The sequence below is a fragment of the Lampetra planeri genome, chromosome 7 (assembly GCF_965212315.1).
Source record: "Lampetra planeri chromosome 7, kcLamPlan1.2.h2, whole genome shotgun sequence".
NCBI lineage: Eukaryota > Metazoa > Chordata > Hyperoartia > Petromyzontiformes > Petromyzontidae > Lampetra > Lampetra planeri.
The window spans coordinates 11,726,519-11,746,049 of NC_136113.1; the positions used below are offsets into that span (position 1 = coordinate 11,726,519).

A 19,531-nucleotide genomic window follows, 5' to 3' on the forward strand; every position below is an offset into this window, starting at 1 on the left:
TTACAGCCAAAGTTTAGTTGTATATATAGACAAGCAAGGGTCTAACCACTTGTTCCTCTGCCCAGAGTCTAATGGTTGAAACATTTCAGCAGATAATATTCTTTAAGGATGTGGGCAAAAGTGTGAGATGTCATTTATTGATTTCCTCTGTGGTCCAGACACTTCCTACATGATCAGGGTCACGTAATCATTTTTCAATTAACCATAAACTGAGGTTATAAGAACAATGATGACGTAGGATTATCAATATTCATTGACATAACAAAAGCTCATAAGGCAAAATAAAGCACCCTATAAATAAACATGACGATACATAATACAATCAGACTACATTGACAACGTTTATTGTTTGAGAACCAGTTGAACATATGATCCAAGGTTTATCCAAGAATAATGTTTAGCCTTGCTGAGGTAGACACATGGAGTGCATAGTATCATACGCATAGATAGTGCCCTAAAAGCTGATCAGTAATGAAAGTTAAGAGGTCATCAAGTGGATGCCTGTGCACTTTGCCATTGCTTCCTTCCATCCGCTACATCACGAAGTTGCTACAAAGTGGACACCTGATCTCTAGGGTCTGCCCGCACAGTGCCCTGCAGCATGGCTTTAGTGATCCCCCTTCGTTACGGAACCACCCCTCCACGAAGATTCAGTAGAAGGGTCACGATTCCTATCATGAAGCACTCCATTGTTGTGTGTGGTGCATCGCTCGTGGTGCGTAAATAGTGAATATTTACAAATCCTAGCGTGACACACACATTGGAAATATTAAAATTAATCGCCGAGTCTCCATTCCTGCTTGTGATGCTGTCAACATGTCCTTTAAGGGACACTGACATTGTCCGTACAGTATCCTGCCATCTGTATGTAACCCTTCCTCTTGGTCGCCAGAGGTAATGATGGTAGGTGAGTAAACTGTTTTTAATCTTCTCTGGAAAGATCCATATTTCTTTTGTCCGAGGTAAAAATCCTCTTGCTGATGATGATCGCGAATGCTCGTCGGAATGGTCGGTTAAAGAGTGCGTAGAGCACGGGGTTGAAGCCGGAGTTGATGTATCCCAGCCACACGACGACGCTCCACACCTCCCCACTTGTCTGGAAGTGGACGAACACGTCCACCAGGCTCACCACGATGTACGGCAGCCAGCACAGAAAGAAGGCCCCCATGATGAGGCCCAGTGTCTTGGTGGCATTGTGCTCCCGCTTGAGGGCGTTGCCATCCACCTGCTGTTGGTGCTGCGAGTGAACCCTCCTCGACTGATCGCGCGCGACCTTGTAGATCTTCCCATACGCCACCCCCATGATGGACATGGGCACCATGAAGGCACACACCGTGTCCAGAATCACAAAGGTAGTGTTCTTGAACATGACGCAGCTGTCGGGGCAGGTCATGCTCGCCACTATCTCCTCGATGCCGATGATGTTCCAGCCGAGCATTATGGGCGCCACGTAGATGACAGGAGCCACCCAGCAGCCGCCCAACATCACGACCACCTTGACCCTGTTCACCCGTTGCGTGTAGCACAGCGGGTGGCAGATGGCATTGTAGCGGTCGTATGCGATGCAACTGATGTGAACGATGGATGCCGTGGAGAAGATGTAGTCGAGGCTCGTGTGAATCTTGCAGAACCATCGGCCGAAGAACCAGCAATTGTGCACGGTCTTGAGCATGCTGAAGGGCATGATGAGGACGCCCACGAGTAAGTCGGCGAGCGCCAGGGACAGCGTGAAGACGTTCATGCGTGACTGCAACTCTCGAAAATAGGCAATGGACGCGATGACCAGCGTGTTGCCAACAGCGATGGCCACTATGCAGATGACGAGCGCAGTCTGCACGATAACGCTGCTCGCGTAGGACATCTCGGGCGGGGGACACATCAGCTGGAAGGCGTTGAGAACGCAGCTACCGGAGGAGGTGTTGGTGAGGTTGGCGATGTTGGTGAAGTTTGGCTCCATCGTGCTCTGTGCCATTGTCTAATGTTACATGCAGCTCACACGTGGTGTAGCAGAGTGGAGAAGCATTGGCGCGATGTTCAGGACCTGCTAAAGCTGAGTGCACTCGCCGCTGGATGACGTTCTGTGAATGATTCTCAGTCGTGCCCCAGGGGGCTAATTCGTCATGTCAAAGCGCTGTGCCAGCACTGCTGAGATCTTGGATTGAAATTTGGATTTGAGCCGCCCATTATTAAACATTAAACTGGGTTCTCAACTGTATCAAGGCGCGACAGGGGACCTTGCCCAGTCAACAATGACTGCACAAAGAACCCATATTGTTAAATGTTTTCGCTTTTAAAATGATAATTTTGTTTCATTTTAGAGTTTTACGTTGTTTAGAAATGCATATTACGTGAAATGAACACCCTTGGCAGGAGCACGTTAAAATTATACCCTAGTGTTGAAAAGAGGTATTTTGAATTGACTTCAGAATGTGTTCTCTGACGCTAGAGGATACACTGCGCACTGCAAGAATAAAAAAAAAATGACATGAGAACAATTGGAAAATATGATGAAGAAAAGAGCAAAAATAAAATTATGATCGTTCGAGAATAGGAAGAGCGACACGGCGACCAGCAACGTTTCATACGACATGCAGCGTACAGCTGTTGGAGGCGTATGGTCGCAGCTGATTGGAATATTGGCTCGGTTAACACGTAGGCTTTCGCGACCAATATTTTCCATAGTATGTAAGAGGGTTTTTTTTGGGTAAGAGCGCGTAAATATAATGCGCCGTTAAACCACCATCCGGCATAGCCGATTGGTGGTAAGGTTAGTCACGTGAACAAAATATGCCAATAATTTACTAGTTCAGCACACCGGTGTGTTGGAGAGTAAACCCACAACATTGACAATTGGAGTACTGTGACGTTACGACCGGTAATTCTCACCAGCCTTATCAGGCGACAGCGAGAATTGTGGAGAATTCCTCCTGTCACGGTCTTAAAAACAGGTGGGTTAAATGTGATGTCGTCACAGGGAGCCAATCAGGTGCGAAACCCAGATGGGGGGGGGGGCGGGGGGGGTTAATGTCGTAATATAAATTACAATGGACATCCAGAATTATTGGATGGGTTATTCACATTTAAATTTCGATTTAAAGCTTTCGTGACTGCAGGGATTCATCTTCTTGGTTCTTTCGGTAAAGTCACGTAGAAGGGAAGTAATAAAATAATAAAATAATAAAAAACAAAACATAATAAAATAATTCTCACGACGTTTCGGCCACAACGCAAGCAACCTGAGGACGGCTGCTTGCGTTGTGGCCGAAACGTCGTGAGAATTATTTTATAATGTTTTGTTTTTTATTATTTTATTACTTCCCTTCTACGTGACTTTACCGAAAGAACCAAGAAGAGGGTTATTCACAGTTAATGAACATACATTATCGATGTACATTCTTCTGTTTTGTGGGCCCCAAACATTGAAATACCTATTATTGGCTGCTCAAAGTTAATCCCCATCGACGTATTAAAAACAAAACGGTTATCAACATTACCAACATTGAAGAGACCAACGATTGTCCTGTCGATGAGATAATTGGTGAAGTGGATTCAGCAGTTCGACGTCTCTCACATAATCAAGCTGAAATGATAGGAATTAGGTTGCTAAAATATTATTTGTGTCTTTCGGTAAAGTCACGTAGATAGGTACAAATTAATAAAAATAATAAAAATAAAATAAACAAAAAAACTACGACGTTTCGATCACAACACAAGATGATCGTCATCAGGAGGAAAGAGGGGGAAAGCTGCTGAATTGATTGCTTAGTTTGTACCCATCTCCCCGGTTGAAATTGTGTCTGTGTCTGTATATATGGATGGCTTCATGAACGAATTGGAAATACGTCATCAACCAGTTTGAGTCTTAACTGGCTGTGACGTTCCCATCCTGCCACCTTCCGATGTTTATTTTTTATTTTTTCCCCGTGGCTTCGGCTCTCCGATTTCACATGAACAGGTTGAATTTATCGCGCCAACGTGGCCACCTCCAGACGCAGACCTCTACGTCACGGTGGCTCTGCGATCTCACATTAACATGCTAATCTCTCACATTAACATGCTAATCTCTCACATTAACATGCTAATCTCTCCCATTAATATGCTAATCTCTCACATTAACATATTCACCCGTGCACTCGTCACGCAGGCCACTCTGCAATCTCACATTAACATGCTAATCTCTCACATTAACATGCTAATCTCTCACATTAACATGCTAATCTCTCACATTAACATGCTAATCTCTTACATTAACATAGCCACCCGCGCACTCGTCACGCAGGCCGCTCTGCGATCTCACATTAACACGCTAATTTCTCACATTAACATGCTAATCGTTCACATTAACATAGCCACCCGTGCACTCGTCACGCAGGCCGCTCTGCGATCTCACATTAACATGCTAATCTCTCACATTAACATGCTAATCTTTCACATTAACATAGCCACCCGTGCACTCGTCACGCAGGCCACTCTCCGATCTCACATTAACATGCTAATCTTTCACATTAACATAGCCACCCATGTACTCGTCACGCAGGCCACTCTCCGATCTCACATTAACATGCTAATCTCACAGTAACATAGCCACCCATGCACTCGTCACGCAGGCCGCTCTGCGATCTCACATTAACACGCTAATTTCTCACATTAACATGCTAATCTTTCACATTAACATAGCCACCCGTGCACTCGTCACGCAGGCCGCTCTGCGATCTCACATTAACATGCTAATCTCTCACATTAACATGCTAATCTTTCACATTAACATAGCCACCCGTGCACTCGTCACGCAGGCCACTCTCTGATCTCACATTAACATGCTAATCTCTCACATTAACATCACTAGCCCCGAGGACTCCACCATATAAAACAGTCTACATTCAGCAGCTTTTCCCCTCTTTCCACTGATGATGATCGCTTGTGTTGTGATCGAAACGTCGTAGTTTTTTATTTCTTTTATATGTATTATTTTAAGTAATTTGTACCTATTTACGTGACTTTACCGAAAGACCCAAAGAATATGAATTTCTGCAGTCAAAAAAACTTTAAGTGAAGAGTTGCTAAAATAATTGAGAAGGGTAAATTGTCAAAAACAAATATTAGTCTGATTGAGGCAAAAGCCTGAGGAAAATTGGAAGCAAATAAATATATCGAAATTCTTGCTTCGGATTAGGGGCAATGAATTGTTGTGATGCCTCGTGAGGATTAAAATAATACAATCAGAGATTTAATGGATGAAGGTAATGGATGAAGGTACCTACCTTAAAATTAAACGACACCCAACCAATGCCTTGGAACGTAAGACGACTGCAATCATTGCCAAGTCATTCATTCCCAAGAAAGAGCAATACCTGTTGAAACAAAGGGCGTCAAAACCACAACGACTTTATGGGTTGCCAAAGATTCACAAACCTGATGTCCCATTAAGACCCACAGTACAATAAGCTCTGCCACATACAAATGAGCACACTACGAAACAAACAAATACAGCCCTATATCAACAGGACCTTCGTATTCATTAAAAAACTCTTGTAAATATAAGAACATCTTGTAAATATAATTACAGATATTAAGCTTAACCCGAATGATATTCTGGTAAGTTTTGATGTAACTTATCTGTTCAAGAGGGTTCTGGTGAACGAGTCTATCAAATGACTCGATACTTTGGTAACTAAACAAGTTTACCCAAAGATATCCCACGATTAGCTGAGCATTGTCTAAACAACACCTATTTCTTATGTAAATGTGATTTTTATAAACAAAAGGAAGGAACAGCAATGGGCTCTCCTTTATCTTCTGCGTTTGTGAATCTGTACATGGAAGATTTAATCAAAATCACCATCTTCACGTATACTAAAGCCTCTAGTTGGTTTGGACATGTGGATGATAGATTGGTGGTCTGGCCACACGGTAATAGTACACTTAATGAATTTCTAAGTTATCTCAACTCGCAAAACCCATCCACCCAGTTCACCATGGAAGTGGAAGTGAATAAAACTGAGGAGTGAGATTAAACATGTTAAAGAAGCGCTTCAACTTAACGGTTACAATGATGCACAAATCAACACAGCACGTAATGCCAAACCCGAATCAAATAGCACAAGTGTTGAAATTGATCAATCAATTAAAACTATAGAAGTACCGTACATTGCGGGAGTAACTGATATACTAGCCAGATTTTTGGAAAAACAGTACATAAATATAAAAACGAATATCTGATACTAAAGATATATTACCGAAGCAATCAACAGAAGGTGTGTACCGGATTAATTGCTCCTGTGGAAAATGTTACGTTGGTCAGATGGGACGAATGATCAGTATGAGACTAAAAGAACATAAAATAAATGTTAAAGACTCCTAAATACAACTGTCGTCAGTTGCAGAACACGCGTACCAACAAGGACATTAAATTTTGTATATATATAATGTTAAGGTTTTGTGCTAAACTAATTACGACTGGCCAAGAATAATCTTTTGAAATTGAGAGAAATACAAATATTTTTAATCTTTCTGATAGCTACAGAAGGAATTTATCCACAGTTATAGCTATCGCCTGATGAGGTTGATTGTAATTAATGGCGAAACATCAAAGGACTCGAATGGTAAATGTTGTGGGTTTACTCTCCAACACACCGGTGTGCTGAACTAATCACTAAATAGCATGTTGTGTTTACGCGACAAACCTTACTAATTGGTTGTGTTGGGTGGTGGCGGGTTTAAAGACGCATTTATATTTACGCAATCTAAACAAAATAAACGATATTATGGGATATTGGATATTCCTGCCTGTCCACAAACTACTTGGGTCTGTCTTAGGCAGTGGCTTGTCAGAGTGCAGTCCCCGCTCCACCGATGGTCCGTGACTATTCTCCAGGTGGTCTGCGTGGCTGTGTTGCAAATGTAGGTTGATCCGGAAATAGTCGCAACGTTTATACCTTTTGTCTTGGACATTCATATTTTACTGATGATATATAATTAAAAAATGAAGTTAGGTAAACTACCCAGATTAATCTACTTTAATTCTAAGATCTAAACGCCCCCCCCCCCCCCACCCCCACAAAAAGACCTATAGCTGCGTTTAAACATCTGTATGTTCCAATAATATGAATAATTTAGTATTAGTGATATTTAGAGAGAGAAGTGAGTGCGTTTTGTCACCAGGGGTGGGTGGGCTGGGTGGACCTCGGAAATGTTTGCATCGGCTGAGCGGTCCAGAGGCCACAAGTTTGAGAACCGCTGGAATAAGGTCTTCGCTACTCCAATTAAAGCACTCTCTTGAAACCGCCCATTAAGAGTTCTTCACTGATACATCGATCATTCCTGCGGCTGTCCTTCCCCCGCACCTCCTTTTAGCACCGCTTGGCTATGCACGGTGCGAAAGAAGTTCAACATACATTCGATCAGCTTTCAAAAATTCTTCACCGGCCCTCCAACTCTGCCTCGTTTTATAAAATTTTCTTCAGAAATCCCTTATTGCTCCACATGCAAATACAATTTGGATGTATATAACATCTAAATATAACTGCAGCTCAAGACACTGCGCAAGAACAGCGTGACACAAGCATCATATGTATCTTAATATGTGCAGTATATATATACATTATACTCGAGAGCATCTGTTCCACAAACAATGAGGAACGCTAGCGGAACGTTTAACGAAACAAAACACGGTCAAACGTGAACACTTTGTTATTTTAAAATAAAAATAAAATAATGCCCCAATATATCGTTGATCTAAATGGTCTGGACCAGAGAAGCCCTCGCATGCTCGCGCTGACCGCGACCTCTCCCCGATGCGGCGGCAGCAATGCTGCTGCTAGTGCCGTGGGGAGCGGTGGTGGTGCCGTGGGGAGCGGTGGTGCAGCGGTTAGCGCTACGCTGCGCTACGAACCTGGTTAGCCCGAGTTCGATTCCCGCTCACGGCCACCAACACCCAGTGACGATTATCTGAACCGGTCCTGGGCCTCTCATAGGTCGACTCAGCCTCAAACGAGTACCTGGTGCGGTTTGTAGTAAACATCGACCACTGGAGAGACAAAGGCGGCCGGGCGTGGTGCTGGCCACCCACTCCCTCGTGTGCCGTGCCGGCCTTCGTAGGTGCTCGCTAACAACACTTGCTCCGCCAGTCTGTTAAGGCTATGCGGGGCATCTTTGTCTTTGCTGTGCACTGCAGTGTTTATTAACCTACTTTCACTGCACGGCACAGCACACAATTTCGAGCCCGATTAATCTTCGCGGCACACCGAACCAACACTCACTGGGGGTGAGTGCGAATGCGTTGTAGTGGAGAGAGAAAAGGAGATAATACGATATCCCTCGCTTGGACTGATCTCACCAAGAACAAGAAAAGAAAGTGGCACTGCCAAAATCCGTGACGAGAATTTGCCCAACTGCATGAATATAATTCTTCAATGTCTCCATGTCTGTGTGTGTTTCTCCATGTGTCTGTATTCGTGTCCGTGTGTCTGTGTGTTTCTGTGTCTGTGTGTGGGTCTCCATATCTGTGTGTCTCTATATCTCTGGGCATCTCCGTATATCTGTGTGAGTGTATTCGTGTCTCTGAGCGTATCAGTGTCTCTGTGTGTGTCTCCGTGTCTCAGCGTGTCTCCATGTGTGTGCATATGTCTCCGTGTCTACATGTGTCTCTATGTCTCTGTGTGTCTCCATGTGTGTGTGCGTCTGTAATTGTGTGCCTTCGGGTGCAGTAGTCACCCCAGGTGAGTGGCTGGCTGATGTGCCGTCTGTTTAGGAAGTTCACATTTAGTGTCTATTCATAAAACATCTCAGGGTGACGTGCAGACAGAGGAGGATTTTGTTTAATCTTTCTTGGGAGGTGGCAGGGGAAGAGACGTACAAACGGGATGTACATTCTGGTTAAAAAAAGTGCGAAGGAAGACACTTGAGAGACAGCCATATACGGAAAAGAGGGAGGGCTTGAGTTTAAACTTGAACGGGGACTTGTTAGCGAGGCGGCAGCAGGACGAGGGTGCGTGACGACGTGCCACTGTGGGAGTTGCAGAGAGGGCCCCGGTTGCTGTAAGTGGAGAACACGTGAGACGGAGAAGATTGAGTATACATTTATTTTGATTTGCTATTTGACAAGGGTGGCGGGGGGTGCAGCGGCATCGAAAACAACGTTGAGGAAAGGGTGAAGGGACGCCTGAGGGAACATTGCGCAACTTACAAACCACGCAATTAACGGTGGCAAACAAAACACAACGCGAATCGGGGGAAAAGAAAACACCGCGAATATAATTGCAGAGGAGATTCAATGGATGCTTTTGAACACAGTGAGAGCAGTCTTGTAGCAGACGTGATACTGGGCTGGAGCCAGTGGAAGAACACGAACATTGGAGCGATGTTGTCTTATTTAAGGGTACGAGTGAGATGTGTGATGGTGAAATTCTGCTTCTTTCGGTGTTAGAGGGCGAGGGATTTTTGGAAGGCAATAGTGCGGTAGTCGATGCAAGAGACGGCATTCGTAAGAGTCCCAGAAAACAAGGAAGTGGCCGCTGTGGGGAGATGTTGAACAAGTGGCGTTTGGAGGTCTCTGCCGAATTGAGAGATGTTGGAAGAGATTGACGGCTCAGGATCAATAATGATAACCGACGCGTTCACACTCTTGGGCAAATTCATGTGTCAGCGATCAGCAGGAGCACGGTTGAAATGGAAACTTCACTGTGTTCAGTGGCAGCGTTAGGGGTAGGCAACAGACGCAGATTGTTCTTCTTGGTTCTTTCGGTAAAGTCACGTAGAATGGAAATAATAAAATAATAAAAATAAAACATAATACAATAATTCTCACTACGTTTCGGCCACAACGCAAGCAGCCGTCCTCAGGTGGATAACAGGTCTGTTGAGAAGACAGAGTCTGAATGGCACACCAACGCAAAATCACCAAATAATTCACTTCAGTTTCATCGATGAGTGTGTGAGCAGGAATCCACGTGTATCGATTCACGCATGGTGTATGTAATGGGTTCATGGTGCATGTTTATGTTGCATGTAAAGTGTTCTTGGTGTAATGGTTTCATGTTCGTAATAGGTTCATGTTGTAATGGGTTCATAATGTATGTAATTGGTTCGTGGTGTAATGGGTTTATGTTGTATATAATGAGTTATTGGTGTATATAATGGGTTCATAGTGAAGGTAAAGTTAATATTAAAATCGGATGTCACATTTATATTAAACGCCCTTCAAACCTCTAATTATAACATTTCGTAGACCTCGATTCGAAAATGAAAACGTTAAAAGTGTTGGACCTCATCTGCGGGAGGGGAGATACTCGGGTGAACTTGTTGATTGTTCGCCTGAAAAACAACATCGACTCAACTCCAATTGTGCAACATTCCAACTTTATCACTCTGCTGGAACGTCGCGCGATTTTTAAATCCTTTACATTAAGTTAACTTGCTTGCTTGCTTGCTTACGACCGTGCAAATCTTTCGGTCGTTTTTTAACCCACTTCCCGTGATCCAATCGAGCTGACATTTTCCACACAGACTCGTTGTGCGTGACAATTAATGTTCGTTAAAAAATATTTCCAAAATTGTACACGTTTTAGGACAAAAATATTATATTTAATTACCAATTGCTTAATGGTGCCATGCAATCATCTGACCCATAGGTGGCAGCCATCTCAAGCCAGAGGACGAGAGGACTCTAGCCGCCACGCATATAAAGGATTTATAGTGAAAAACTTTGTTTTTACGGGTTATACTTGTTCATTACTCACTCACGACCGCCTCTATTCGACTAACCCATGAGTGTAGAAAAACAAGTCGAAGGGTCGCCAATGAGAGAGGTCAATGGGCCTTGCCTGCAATCAACTGACCGAGCTGAAGTGGATTCCTGCTTCCTTGAGATAAACTCCTCGGCCAGCGGTGACGACGAGTCCACCCATGGAACCATTCCTCAACGTAGCACTTATTGGCGTTATCGACCACAGAGAGGTGATGATGATGATTACGATGACGAACGGCATAGTCGACGTCTGCACGTGAGTTTGCACTCCTCTGATATTGAATCACGTTTCTCCTGTTTGTTGCAGTGTGTGCATCCACTCGTCCGTGTGTATGTGTGTGTGTAGCCTTTCACCTGTGTGTGTGCAGAAACTCACCTGTGCCCGCGCACAGACGCGCAGAGCGCTGTGTCACTCTCTTCCGTGCGTCTCTTCTCGCTCACCTATGTGTGTGTGGAGCCACTCACCTGCGTGACGCCGCCGCCGCCTCCTCCTCCCGCTGATTTATATCCTCGCCGTCTCGAAGCGTTCCGCGTCTCGCGCCAGCGGGGAACCCAATTATCGCTTCAAACTCTGCAGATCGACAACTCGGGGGTGGGGGGGGGTGGTGGGGGTGCTCAATTGGCCATGGGATTCAATGAGGATGAAGAGTCACCTCGTCGACAGGGACTGAACGAGGCGCCTAATTAAACGAGTCTTGCGACGTTTCTGGGCGAACAGGTGTAGGAATACATGTAGGGCAAACAGCGCCGGTTTGTTGTTCATGTTGTTGTAACTAAACGCGAGATAGTGTGCGTGTGTGCGTGGACTGTGTGTGGGGCAGTTGATGGAGCGTAGGCGATGTTCTGCTGCGGGGGGCTTGAGCTCCAGTCTTGACGAGGACCATGAACGCATCTTCATCACCACCACTACCACCACCTTCCTTCGCCTTGTGTTTCACGTCGACTGAGAAGCATGACGTCAATGGAAATGCGCTACCAAACAGAAAGCGGGATGGGAAGGTGGATGAGCGCGAGTTGATGGAGGATCCTATAGAGCAGTGGTTCTTAACCTTTGCTGTAGCCTTGCAGACCTTTGGTTCGTCGTCGTAAAAGTAAATGTATCATACTAATGAATGCATACTCTTAGTTCTTTCGGTTTGATGAAACAAAGTAGTTGTACCTACGTGCCCGTGCTTAATTTTTCTTTCGATGATTCACCTTCTAAAATAAATCTGACATATCTCAGAAAGGGCATCTCGCACCCCGAGGGGGTGCAGCGTGCACCCCAGGCCCCAGGTTACGAACCACTGTTATAGAGAGTGATGGAAGCTGAAACTTGATCCTGAATTGATGCGGGAGTAGATGGAGGCGTTTAGTTATCGGGGCGAATCTGTGCCCTCCAAACGTAGTGACCCAGATGGTTGATTGGTGTCACTCCTCGGGCAGGGTCAGCCTCACTTTCAACGTTGCCTTTAGTCGCGTGCTCATCATCACAACCAGCCATGATCAATGCACCGCTGAGTGAAGGCCTCCCCAAGCCACTGGCCACCTCTCACGATCGTGCGATTAAACAATCCACCCAGCGCCTGGACAGGAACCGATCTCTTCGCTCCATCTCTTGGGCAGACGTCCTCTCGAACAAGCTCATTTGGCTGCCACCTCGTTGTTATTATTCTTGACCACCGTCTAGCGACGACTCGTGCCCAAGCCAACTTAGGTTTATAAAGAGTTTGAACGATGCCATTAACCTGCATTTATTCTCTCATCCACGCGTCCCTCTTTATGTTTTAGTCAACTGTTTCGTTACTGACCATGATTCTGAACCATGCGTCAAAGCAGGTACGACACACTGATTATGCACGATCTTCTTTAGGCCCATTGTAATTTAACTTTTTATAATCAAGTTCAGATTTCTACTCTCATCCACATCTCATGGTCCTCCTTCAGCAGCTGTCCAAGGTACACATACTCTGCAGTGGTTTCGAGTTGTGCCCCTCTAAGAGGTATCTCCAAATGCGTATCAAACTTGTAAGACATGCCCGTTGCTTTGCTGATCTAGTATTTTTCCTGAGCCCCAACTCTGCAACTTTTTTTATGATGTTCTTGATAACATTTGCTGGAGCCTATTCCTATTGGGAGTTTGAGTGAAAATATACTCAGCAAATCTGAGAACATATTTTCGAATGCCACTATGGGAAACGTTCGCAAAAGCGTGTCACCTCGTCTGCCTCACATTTTAAACTCGTACTTTCCACATGCAATCTGACCATAGCTGTCTCGTTTCTGTAAGTCTGTGTTTTCTCCTGAATGTCTTATTTAAGCATCGGTTTGTGAATACTTGAATTACTTCATACAATTCCACGTGTCCAGTATAAAACGTATTTTCATAATCTTCAAAGGGTAGGCGCAATGGTAATAGGAAATGCATCCCTTTCATTCAGACTATGGCACGAAGATTTAAATGTAGAAATACGTGGAAGAATACAAACACAAAGAGACAGACAGAGAGAGACGCAAAGAGAGAGAGAAAGACACACACAAAGAGACAGAGTTGTATATATATATGGATCGGAGTACGGAAAGACATGGAGGATAGACACAACATCGAGATGGAAAATAGAAACAAACACGCGGAGCTCCTGTTCGCTTGTAAATTCCGCATAAGCATCAAGATGGCATTTTCTGTCCATACTTAATGAGCAGTAGCCGGTGCCTCCCACACAAGTGCTCGGGCACAATTAGGGAGTGAGGTGTGACGCCTCGAGAGGTCTTCATCCAACAAAATCGCACCCAAGAGACATCTCCAAAGTGCCCTTGAGGAAGCACGTGTTGTTAAGATTCAGCGGACCCTACGGGCGTTTTAATTAGGTATAACTTAATGTTAAGCTGAGAGGTGATGTTATATTTATATAAATGTACGGAGTAATAAAAAAAACATGGTGATGGTGACTTGGGACGTTTCTCGTGTTTGCTGGGCTATACAAATCTCGACAGACTGGCCTCTGTTTAGCCCTTGGAGCCTTAAGCCTTTCCACTGAATCACACGACGCTAATTATGGCTTTTAAAAAATCAGTCAAGAGGTCATCGTGGCTAATTGACCATGCCATATCTTCCCATCTTCCTTCTGCAACGTCACTCTGCTGTTGCAGAGTCAGCACTCAACCCTCCAGATCTGTGTGGTGATGCGGCGGTCGAAGCTCAGACGGTGGCACCACCACAACCTAACAGTAGCTGTTTGGTAACAGACGAATAAGGAAATCATCACAAATTCTTAAAATACAGTGTGTTTGAAAGAGATGGACCCAATTTCAAAGCAGTATATTTCACTATGGCAACATGTTACAATTACACAAAAAGTTACAAACGGTTTAACGAGTTATCAAGTTTCACTAACCATTTTATAAATGCTCTATGTGCCCTCCACCTGCTGTACGGACGACATCGAGAAGATAGTTGAATTCGTCCCAAACGCCTCTCAAAGTGTCTTCTTCCACTCAAGTCACCGCTGCCGTGATTCTGTTTTTGAGGTCATCCAGATCAGTCGCTAATGGTGGCACAAAAACACGGTCTTTTGTGCCACCATGCTTTTTGACATTGGCGGATCAACGCACGCTGCACCGCAATTACGGATTCAGTCTTGCTGAACTGCAGAACGCAAAACGCCTTGTGTTGCGGGGTCGCCATCTTGCGAATGACTGAGGCTAGGGGCTGTTTGTGCGCTGGGAGAGGCATAGAGCGGTAATCATTTGAAACTCGATGTCCCGCCCTTTCAAGTGGTAAGAGCTTCATGCACGGGTGGTTCGTGGTTGCGGAGATAAAGCGATTTCAAATTGGGTCCATCTTTTGTAAACACCCTGTATACATAAAATCAACCTTCTAAATATATTAGTTTATTTCGCAATATTTGTTTTGGTTATTGAATGGTTTGTTACTCAATATATCCTTTTACATAGCTGTTCATTTAGCAATTTAGAAACTGATCATGAGAAAAAAGTTTAACATTAAAATTTGTTCAGGCCCCATGGTGCAGAATGCAGCCTCCCGTACCATCCACTCTGTTTCTCTATTGACATTTTATGAACAAGTACCATTGCTCGAAATGTAACCTATTTTTTTAGCATTATTGACGTATGTCCGGAGATATTTTGTACATTGTGCTTGTGCACCGCTGCCAAATCAGCAGCAACACAAATGAGGCATTGTAAGTCCCCGCGTGCACACGTCCGCTCATGTAATTTAAACAGCAATGGATCATAGGTGCTCATCATTCAGCAACACCTCGCGAACGACTTGACACACTTCTCTTGAGATGGCACTTGATTGAAGACACGTTCACTTGATATCAGGCGAAGACCCCAACTGCAACACCAACACGAGGCCACTCCCGCCTTCTCGATCATTCTCGCTGATTGTGGACGCTCCCTCTATCGGCAGACTCCACCGTCCTCTTCCGTCACCTGACCACGCTCCCTTCTCGAACATTCCCGTAGCCACCGGTCTACCCACTCACTAATTATGCCCCTGTCATTACCTCCCGTGGCCATTAGTCCCCTTACGCCGTATGATCTCAATGTTTCCCACGTTATTTATTGCTTAGTCGAATCAAATGCTTTCTGGAAATCTATGGAACAGTTATAAATCAGCCTATTGTTTATCTTGCTTTCTCTGCTAACAGGACCCTGCGGGGTGGGCTGGTAGGAATAATACTAATACCGGTACAGGGATATCGACCGCACACACACGCACACGCGCACACACGCGCATAAACGTACACACGCACACACACACGCACACACACCGCACGCACACACACATACATGCACGCACGCACACGCACACGTAATGAAGTTGTGTTGCTACGCTTCCAGTTCGCCGTGAATAACGATCCGAAGCCCAATAGCGCCCATTCATCACGCCGCTCGAGTGGGCCGGACACGCACACACGCACGCACACACACGCACACAGTCACACATATACACACACGCACGCACACACAGACACGCACACACACGCACACACACGCGCATACACACGCACACACACGCACGCACGCAAACACACACGCACACACACACACGCGCAGGGGGAGCGGGCGGCCATCTTGTCGGACGGACAAACGGACGCGGACGGACGGACGGACAAACGGACGCGGACGGACGGACGGACAAACGGACGCGGACGGACGGACGGACAAACGGTCGGACGATATAATCTATTGGTGGTCTGGTCCACTTCGTTCCTACCAGTATAAGCCTGAACATCAAGTTCCACCAAATACCTATCAGTCTGCACTGTTAATCGATGTAATAGTACTATCACAATGCTCAGTCCATCTATTTTTTTGTTTCTTTGTCCATAAAGATCTTACCATTCTTGCCTTTTACCACTTTTTGCCTTGGTTGCCACTTCACATTTGCGCTGTTGACTGGTTTACGCATCCACCCCTCCACGGAGATTTAGTGGAAGGGTCACAATTCTATTCATGAATCATTCCATTGTTGTTTTTAGTGCATCACTCCTGGTGAATCGCTGAGTCTCGTTTCCTGCTTTTTATGCTATCAAAATTTCCTTTAAAGCACACCCTTACATAATCTTTCAGTAACCTGCCATCTGTGCAAAAAATATTCTTCTTGGTCACAATGGGTATTGATGGTAGGTGAGTAAACTGTTTTATCCCTGGATTCCAAATTAATCTTCTCTGAAAAGATCCATATTTCTTGTGTCCGAGGTGAAAATCCTCTTGCTCAGGACAATTGCGAATGCTCGTCGGAATGGTCGGCTAAAGAGTGCGTAGAGCACGGGGTTGAAGCCGGAGTTGATGTATCCCAGCCACGTGACGACGCTCCACACCCACCCACTAGTCTGATAGTTATTGAATACGTCCACCACATTCACCACGCAGTATGGCAGCCAGCACACGCAGAAGGCTCCCATGATGAGGCCCAGTGTCTTGGTCGCATTGTGCTCCCGCTTGAGGGCGTTGCCATCCACCTGCTGTGGATGCTGCGAGTGAATCCTCCTCGAATGATCGCGCACTACCCTGTAGATCTTCGCATACGCCACCCCCATTAGGATCATAGGCAGAATGACAGCACACACCGTGTCCATCACCGTAAAGGTAATGTTCTTGAACATGACGCAGCTGTCGGGGCAGGTCATGCTCGCCACTATCTCCTCGATGCCGATGATGTTCCAGCCGAGCATTATGGGCGCCACGTAGATGACAGGAGCCACCCAGCAGCCGCCCAGCATCACGACCACCTTGGCCCTGTTCACCCGTTGCGTGTAGCACAGCGGGTGGCAGATGGCATTGTAGCGGTCGTATGCGATGCAGCTGATGTGCAGGATGGACACCGTACAGATGACATAGTCAAGGCTCGTGTGAATCTTGCAGAACCATCGGCCGAAGAACCAACAGTTGTTGTGCACGGTCTTGAGCATGCTGAAGGGCATGATGAGGACGCCCACGAGGAAGTCGGTGAGCGCCAGGGACAGTGTGAAAACGTTCATGCGTGACTGCAACTTTCGGAAGTAGGCGATGGACACGATGACCAGCGTGTTGCCAACAGCGATGGCCACTATGCAGATGACGAGCGCAGTCTGCACGAGAACGCTGCTCGCGTAGGACAAATCTAGCGGCGGGCACAGCAGTTGAAAGGCGTTCAGAACACAGCTGTTAGACGAGACGTTGGTAAGGTTGGTGGAATTCAGTTTCAACGTGCTCTGTGCCATTTGAACGTGTCACATGGAGTTCACACGCGGCATATCATGGAGTGGAGAAGCATCGGTGCGATGATTTTCAGGATCTGGTGGAGCTACCTCCTGTCCAACTCGCAGCCAGGAGGGTTTAGAAGTATTTCAAATCACCGCATGATTCACCAAACTATTGCCTCGACAGCGCTAGATCACAACCGTGCGCCACTGCCCACCACCTGCAACAACAAAGGCATGAGCAGTAAAGCCAAGAGGACCATAATTTATCTATCGGCCTGGTGAAGATTCGTGGAATAATTAAGAGATGGACACGTGGACTGTGCTTCAGGGTCAGGAAGGGGGAGTGGGCAGGGGAGTTGCAAAGGAAATTGCTGTTTGTGGCGAGAAGTCAAAGTCATTTCTCGAAGCAATGATTGCTCATTAGTTATATGATATGCCATTGACCTGTAGAATATCCCCTAAGGTGGTGCAATATAATCTATTATAAATATTACCGGCACAGTTATCCACACCTGCACTGCCTGCAGCAGGGGCACGTACAAATTGATATCTGGATGAGTGTTTCGTTGGAGGCGCCTGCCTTTTAAAGTTCCCATTAGCAGAACGAGTGCCTTCTGCAAAGGTAATCTGCGTGAACCAGTCACAGCAGTGCAGTACAGGGCGAGAGAGAGAGAGGTAGGTGATCGAATAAAATCAAGAGGCCATCACGACCGAAGCTTTTGATGCCACCATCACACCTCACCAACGCTTTCTATCCCTGGCGCCACCCCCCGAGATCCCGAGATCTGCCCTGACAGTCTCCCACCACCTGGCCTCATAGGCCATCCCCTTGGTCGCTAGGCTCGTGAAGAACACGCCGATTGCATGTCTTGGTAGTGAATTGGCCCTTCCCCCATCCTACACACGCGTCCCATCGAGAAGAGCCGTTTTTTTCTTTTGCTTAACCATCTCTCCTACACTTACCCGTCATATTCTCTTCAGTGCTTAGCGCGTCCAAAGTTTTTTGCACAGCGTTGAAAAACAACGTCGGGTACAACAAACACCACACCATTCGGATGTCTAACCACCCATTTGTGCATGGCGCTGCGTCCCATCATAGCCTCTCACCACACACAATCATCGTCTTAAAGTCTCCAGAGCAAATCTAACGCTCCTCCCTATGCTCCCAACGCTTCTCTATCAGCTGTTTTACGGTAAAGATCTGATCACTACAACCCCTCCCTGATCTAACTTCACACTGATTTTCTATGAAGAATGTTATCTCTGATTGCCATCGAGAATATCACCTATTAGCGAATGGTAGATCGAATTCAACACGACTTGCCGGCACCTATAGCGTGTCAAAACATACCAAAGCGTCAACAACAGCATGCCAGACCACATGAGAACATTTGATTCCAAAGCGCTGGCACGATGCGAGCATGCGACTCCAGTAAAACACTGGAAATGAGATGACAGCACAAAAGTAGAAACAAAATGCACCTCAAATGTCCTGACCAGCAGTTGAACTCGTTCATTTTTCTGATGGCGAGCGCTGTCCTGCGTCGGTGTGTCGTGCGCGCTGCGTGTGCGTAGACACTTACCTGTGTGTGTGTGCAGCAACTCACCTATGCCCGCACGCAGACTCGCAGAACGCTATGCCACTCTCCTCCGTCGCGTCTCTTCTCGCTCCCCTGTGTGGTACCGCCTCCTTCTCCTCCTCCCGCTGATTTATATCCATCCCGCCCGCCCGCAGCGATCCGTGTCTCGCTCCACGCCAGCACGAACGAATTCTCGCTTCAAACGCGGCAGATTGACAACTGGGGCTCAAGTGGCCATGGGATTCAACGAGGATGAGAGTCACCTCGTCGGCTGGGACTGAACGCGCGCCGAATCAAGCCTCAGAATGTCACATTCGCTACAAAACTTTGTTATCTTCTTGGTTCTTTCGGTAAAGTCACGTAGAAGGGAAGTAATAAAATAATAAAAATAAAACATAATAAAATAATTATCACGACGTTTCGGCCACAACGCAAGCAGCCGTCCTCAGGTGGAGAACAGGTCCGTCAAGTAGACAGAGTCTGAATGGCACGCCCCAGGCTTGGAGCGACTA

The 19,531-nt window shown here is 46.0% G+C and overlaps 2 pseudogenes across 1 annotated transcript; both read right to left on the bottom strand.

Annotated features, from left to right (window-relative positions):
- Positions 1-922: 922 nt before the first annotated feature.
- LOC144720165 (trace amine-associated receptor 365 pseudogene) lies at positions 923-2,061 on the bottom strand (annotated as a pseudogene).
- A 13,916-nt stretch (positions 2,062-15,977) lies between these two features.
- LOC144720166 (trace amine-associated receptor 365 pseudogene) lies at positions 15,978-17,457 on the bottom strand (annotated as a pseudogene). The gene has a single exon (XR_013585717.1). The product of XR_013585717.1 is annotated as a trace amine-associated receptor 365 pseudogene (transcript).
- Between the last annotated feature and the right edge of the window lie 2,074 nt (positions 17,458-19,531).